The sequence below is a fragment of the Mustela lutreola genome, chromosome 6, assembly GCF_030435805.1.
Source record: "Mustela lutreola isolate mMusLut2 chromosome 6, mMusLut2.pri, whole genome shotgun sequence".
NCBI lineage: Eukaryota > Metazoa > Chordata > Mammalia > Carnivora > Mustelidae > Mustela > Mustela lutreola.
The window spans coordinates 96,791,440-96,799,012 of record NC_081295.1 but is presented as its reverse complement, the minus strand read 5'-3'; positions in this window follow the sequence as shown (position 1 = coordinate 96,799,012).

Sequence of the window (7,573 nt, the reverse complement as noted above, 5' to 3'; positions counted from 1 at the left end):
TTCTAATTCCTATCAGAATTTGTAAACTTTGCAGTAGTAAAATTCAAGTAAGCAAATGAGATTCCTGAGTGTGCCTATTAGAAGAAAATTACACAAGCTTATTTTTTTAAGATTTTATGTACTTTTTGAGGGGGGAGAGAGAGCAGGAGTGGGGGCAGGGAGGGGCAGAGAAAGAGGGAGAAGCAGGCCACCGGCAGAGCAGGGAGCCCAGAGATGAGGTTTGATCCCAGGACTCTGAGATCATGACCTGAGCTGAAGGCAGATGCTTAAGAGACTAAGCCACCCAGATGCCCCTGTGCAGGCATTTAGAAGGTGTTTTCAAGTTTTGATAACCAATATATTACTTTATTTTATGACAGAAACAACCTTAAAGCTAAATCTTAAAAATCTTATTAACTGAATTATCATAGACATGTCAGATAAATAACTAGTATCCAAAATCTTTCAAGAACTTATCAAACTCCACCCAAAGAACAAATAATCCAATTAATAAATGGATAGAAGACACGAACAGACATTTCTCTAAAGAAAACATCCAAATAGCCAACAGATATATGAACAAGTGCTCAACATCACTGGGCATCAGGGAAATACAAATCAAAACCACAGTGAGATACCACCTCACGCCAGTCAGATTGGCTAAAATTAACCAGTCAGGAAATGACAGATATTGGTGAGGATGTGGAGAAAGGGGAACCCTCCTATGCTGTTGGTGAGAATGTAAGCTGGTGCAGCCACTCTGGAAAACAGTATGGATATTCCTCAAAAAGTTGAAAATAAAGCTACCCTGTGGCCAGCAATCTCACTACTGGGTATTTAGCCTAAAGATACAAATGTAGTGATCAAAAGGGGCATGTGCCCCTGAATCTTTATAGCAGCAATGTCCACAATAGCCAAACTATGGGAAGAGTCTAAATGTTCATCAACAAGAATGGATAAAGAAGATGTGTTTTATATATATATAATGGAATACTATGCAGCCATCAAAAATGAACTCTTGCCATTTGTGATGACGTGGTTAGAAATAAAGGGTATTATGCTAAGAGAAGTAAGTCAGAGAAAGACAATTATCATATGATCTCTCTGATATGAGGAATTTGAGAGGCAGCATGGGGGTCGTAGGGGGAATGGAGAGAAAAATGAAACAACATAGGACTGGGTAGGGAGACAAACCATAAGAGACTCTTAATCTCAGGAAATAAACTGAGGTTGGCTGGAGTAGAGGGGAAGGGGAGCTATGGAGTAGCTGGGTGATGGACACTGGGGAAGGTATGTGCTATGGTGATCGGTGTGAATTGTGTAAGGCTGATGAATCAGAGACCTGTACCCCTGAAACAAATAATACATTATATGTTAGTTTAAAAAAAAAAAAAAGAAAAGAAAAAGAAAAAGAACTGTTAGTATGAATTTGAACTCCTTAACTCCTAACTTTTTTAAAGATTTAATTGAAAGGATCACTTTGAAATACAAATCAAAAAGTTTTAGATCACAATTTTCTTTACTCTGAGGATGAATCTATGTGTTGGATTCTTAAGTGAATATGAAACACAATCTAATTTCAGCAATACACCAATCCTTCCTTAGGATTAATTTGAGCTGGAGATTATTTGTCTCATTTATTTTTAAATGGTTCTTGTTTACATCAGTTTACTAAAATTAAAATCCCCATCTTAGTCTTCATATTATGTCCTATTATTGTCCTATTCCATGCTTCCCTGGGTTAGTAACTAGTAAGGGAGTTCGGTAAGAATTCAGTGTGCAAAGATCCTATAGAAAGTAGATATGTGTGATCTGGGTGATTTAGTCATTTTGTTTTGTCCCTATAGTTATCTGAAGCCCTTTGCATTCATTAGGAAGAAAAACAAAAAACAAAAAACAACAAAAAAAAAAACCTCAAGCACCAAATCTCAAACCTGAAAATAATAGAAATCATCAGTGCAATGTCACAAAACATGTTAGTCCTTTCCTTGATTTCCTGTTTGCTTTCAGGAGGTCATGATCAACTCATCTGTACTGACAATGGCGAAATGTGTCCTTGTGGTTTGATGTCTAACAGCTGAGAGTCTCACAGTCCTCAGCTCGGATTCCAACTCTGCCACTTGTGGCATGTGCCCTTGAGAAAATTGCTTCTTTGTAAATCTCAGGTCTCTCACCTGTAGAAAGGGACAGTGGACAGATTGCAGCAGTTTCAGTGGGAGGATTAAATGAGATCTCATATGTTAAACTGCTGTCATTGTGACTAGAACATCAAAACTGCTCAATAAATGATAATTGTTAGGATAAACATTTTTTTTAAAAAAAGAAAAGAGTCCCTATTTGACAAAACTTAACAATACTGTGTTGTCTTAACGTTAATTTGTTTTAATATTTATGCAATAAAAGTATGTTAATGAAAGCATAGATAAATAGATAAATCAATAAAATATTTGGAAGATAACACTGGTACTTTAAAATGTTTGTATTGTTCTTCTTTCCACACTGTTACTGTGAGTCTTTCAGATTGTTGAAAGTGGTTCTGCTTGAATAATCAAGAAAGAAAGTTGTGTCACCACACTTTTACGTCCAATAACAATAATAAAAGCTCATGGAAATTTTTTACTATGCAAGATTAGTAGCTCATGGCTAGTTTCCTAATGGAGATTATTGCTTCATAAAAACGAGGTGTTACTATTTAACAAGAAATTGATTCATTGTGGTCATAGAACAAATGATTAAATTTGCTTATAGGGATATAGATTATTGCTTATCTTAGCACCAATACCCTGTACATAGCATACTGAAATGCACATGCCATATAAATTTTCAATAGAAATGTGAATTGAAGCTAAACTGCACTAAATTTTCAACCACTTACTAATTGGACAGGTAATGGATTATTTCTATTTCTTATGTCCTTTTTCAAAGTTGATTTTTATACTATATATTTTTTTTTAAATTAGCCCTCTCTGGTACAAATACACACTATTTTTCAGTACACACAAGATATTTATTAAGATAGAATGTATTCTGGTCGTTCTGAGATATCTCAATGTTTCAAAACTACTTCACAGCACACAAAGTACACTGATCTCTGATTACAGTGGAAATAAATTATAAGTCAATTTTAGAAATATATCTAGAACATTTTCAATTTTTTTTGAAACTAAATAACTCACAACTAAATAACTCATGAAACCTGAGATGAATGGAAAATTAAGAAACTACTTGAACTAAATGAAAATAAAAACAAATATTCAATAAATTTGGATAAAATTAAAACAGTGTCAACTGGGAAATTTATGTTACAAAATGCCTATGTTAGAAAAGAAGGAAGTTCTTATAATTCTAGGTAAATTTTTGTAATTCTAGGTAATCAAGGTAATTCATTGTAATTCTAGGTAATCAAGACAATACGGTATTTTCATCAAGATAAAGTCTAGGAGAGACAGATATAGACATAAGTGATCAATTTATTTTCAATAAAATTGCAAAACATTCCATTGAAAAAAAGAAAGTCCTTCAACAAATAATGTTGGGATGGTTTGGTGCCCAAGTGCATAAAAACTGGATTTTGATCCATACATTGAAACTTATAAAAAAGTTACAAAATGGATCTTTGACATTAAATGTAACAGCTAAAACATCCAGAAGAAACAAGCAAAAATATTTGTGACAGTTAGTAGCAAAATTTTTTTAGAGTCAACAAAAAATGAAGTTCAAAAGTGAAAAAAACTGATAATTTGGACTTTTTCCAAATTAAGAATATACAATTGATATTTAAAAGATACTGTTAAGCAAGAAAAACACAATTCCAAAACTTGTAGAAATTACTTCAAATTGCATATGTGATATTGGAATTGTATCCAGATTTACATAAAAATTCCAACAATAAAAAAATACATAATTTACAAAATTTTGGAACAAATACTTCACATAGAAGACAGACAGGAAATATACACATAAAAAGATGTTCAGCATCATTTGTTATTAGAGAATTCCAAATGATGAGATACAACTATAACCCATTGGAACAAAAAAAGACTAAATGTCTGCAAGAAAGAATAGCAATTGAAACTCCAATGCACTGCTGGTAGAAATGTTAAATGTGGCAACCATATTGTAAACAGTTGGTAAGTCTTAGAAGTAAAAAAATTAACCAGCAACAGACTTGTCCATTCCATACCTAATGATTTAACCAAGAAAAATGAAATCTTATATCTACACAAATATTTGCACATGAACATTCATAACAAGTTTTTCTTTGTTAGTAAAATGCCAGAAACTACTCTAAACACATCAGCAGGTGAGTAAGAGCCATCTGATTTTCTAGGTAGTATAAGTAATTAGAAGTAAGTTTCCCCTCTGTTCAGCTGAACAAGGATTTGAAAAGTTACTATGTACACATAGCTGTGATTTGGAAGCATGAGTAAGAATACATCAGCTGGTCAAAAAATATCCATAAAGCCCCTGTTTGTGACTACAGTTGGAAATAAAATAGAAATAGTGCCAAAGCCAGGAAATCTTTGAGTGTCTCCTAGATTAGGGTGTAGAAGGTGAGTAACAGAAAAGTAAGCATGATAGTCAAAACAACGAATAGCAGTTAGTCTACTTATCACTGCAAAGTTGTAACACACCCCACCAAAACCAAAAGACCAAAATTAAATAAATTGTTGTTAAAACATTGACAGAAGCTGGAGTTGAACATTCATAAGCAATGTGTAATAATGTTATCTAATTCCCTATGCACGTTCTTACCCTAAAATAAAAGTTTTTCAAACAATTGCAAAAAAAAAAAAAAAAAACAAAAAACTCTATGTGTATGTAAAACTTGCAGATATCTAGAATCTTCTCAATAATAGAGAAAATACTGTATGTTCTCAAAGGAATTCCTTTTGAAGCAAATAGAGCTCACTTATAAGATACACTTTAAATTACCTGTGGATTCTCAACTTCATCAAACAGATCAAACTTTCTAAAAAAACTAATGCCAATAACTAACTCTCCTTAGCAGGTTAATGGTTTTTCCTTGTCCTTGGACACTGACTTCATCTATATTCCATAAAATTCCATATTAACTTATCTGCAGCTCTCTAATTTGGGAATATATTTCCGGATTGATATCCTATTCAAGACCTTGAGAGAAGACACAAGACATTTTACTATCATCTCTATAAAATAATTTTTCCTTTCCCTAAATACTCAAATAAGTTCAATTTGAGAAGAACTTCTGTTTAAAACATTGTTTTCCTTTGGACCTCCTCCTTGAAGTGCTAGCTCTAGCAAAATCTTTATTTGTAACTGATGAGTATCAGTATTAAAAAAATGGTAAAATTAAAGTGTCAGGAAATGTCATTATGGATATTCTCATACATTCCATAGTCACAAAGCAAATGGATAGAACTCTGAGTATCAATTTATTTATTGGAAAACCTCTACAAATCTATGAAAATTAGTCCCACATGAATTAATGGAATGTGTTTTCCTTCTTTATCAAGTCTTTGTACTCATTCATTGCTTAACTTCTGTGCTCTGTCTTATTTTCTCTCTGGGGACATAATGTGCTCACCTCATGCTTTTCAATTATTCAAATTCATGATGTGAGGCAGAAATCCAGGTGGCCTCTATTATCTGCCCTAGAGAAGCAGTTCAGTACCTGAGCTGGCCATTGCTGCTGTTTAATGGGTCAAGGACCAGAGATGAATTCTCTTTCCTGGGTTTTCCTAAGCTGCTTTAATTTCTTTGGTGTGGAAGTTCAGATAAGGTTTGGATTTTTTGCCTTTGTTTTTGTTTTAAGATTTTATTTATTTACTTATTTGACAGAGAGAGTGAAAGAGCACACAAGCAGGGGAAACAGTAGAGGGAGAGGAAGAAGTCGTTTTTCTGCTGAACAGGGAGCCAAATATGGGACTTGATACCAGGACCCCAGGATCAAGACCTGAGCAGAAAGAAGGCAGATGCTTAACCAACTAAACGACCCAGATGCCCCAAGGGAGAGCATGATAATCCCTATTTCCTTTTTTCAGAGACTATTTGTGGAGGAAATATGAAATTGGCATATTATCCAGTTTCACGGTCAAATGTAATTAAAAGCTCGTGTTATAAGTCTAAATATTTCCAGAAAAAGGAATGGATGTCATTGGATGAGAACATAGCAACTAACTATTATAAACGGGTAACTCGTGTGCTGGAAAATACATACATTGTTTAAGTGATACAGCATGAGTGACAAAAAGGTGGGAACAGCTAAAAGTCCGCCATCTTAATGCGCATGTATTCTTGGCCCACTGAGTTCCTCTCTTTACACATTTGATTTTCTAGGAAGTCATAAAACCATAAAATATCTGTCTTATTTGTAAATTACATTTATGATATTTATAAATAATACAAATAATAACCTCTACTCTTTTCATAGTACAGAGATTCCCATAAAGTATACCACATTTATCACTTTAAAATTACATGGCATTTATGCTCAGTGGCATAATATATATTCACATAATTGTGCAACCGTCACTTCCAGAAATTTTTAGTTTTCCAAACTCAAACTGTACTCAGAAGACCATTAACTCCTCGTTTCCCTGGGCCCTCAGCTCCTGGAAATCACATTCTACTTTCTGTATTTATCAGTTTGACTATGCTAGGTATATCGTACAAATGGAAACACATAGTGTTTTTCTATTTGTGACTAGTTTATTTCAAATATTTCAAATATCTTCAAATCTGTGTTCATCCATGTTGTAGCATGTGTCACAATTCCCTTCCTTTTTATTTCATTATATGTACATACAACATTTTATGTATTCACTTACCTATCAATGGATACTGAGATTGCTCCCATATTTTAGCTATTGTGATTAATGCAACTATGAAAATAGATACAAATATCTCTTTGATATCTTATTTCCAATTATCTTGGATATTTAACCAGAAGAATTATTACTGGATCACAGAGTAGTTACATGTTCACTTTTTAGAAGAACCACCATACTGTTTTCTTCAGGAGGTGTTACATTTTGTGTTCCCACCAACACAGTGCAGAAGTTCCATTTACTCTACATTGATGCCAGCACTTCTCCCTCCTTGCCTTTCCCTTCCTCCCTCCCTACCTTGTTTCCTTCCTTCCCTCCCTCTTTCTCCCTTTTTTTCCTTTCTTCCTTTGGTAGTTCCCCACCTCAGGGGCAAATGTGGCACTTCATTATAGTTTTGATGCACATTTCCCTAAGGATTAGTGATGTTGAGCATCTCTTTAGGTACTTATTAACAAAGTGGGTATTCAAGTCCTTTGACTATTTTTGTAAGGTTGTTTTTCTTTTGTTGAGTTTTAGGAGTTCTATTTATATTCTGAATATTTAGGTAAATAGCAGATACATGATTTGAAAATACTGTCTATTATGTGGGTTACATCTTTACTGTGTTACTGCATGATAGTGTCCTTTGATGAACAAATTTCTTTAATTTTTGTGAAGTCTAGTTTACTTTTCTTCCTTTTTTTGTCAATGACTTTGGTGTCGGATCCAGGAAATTATTACCAATTCAGTATCATGACACTTTTGCCCTTATGTTTTCTACTAAGAGTTTTATGGTTTTAAGTTTT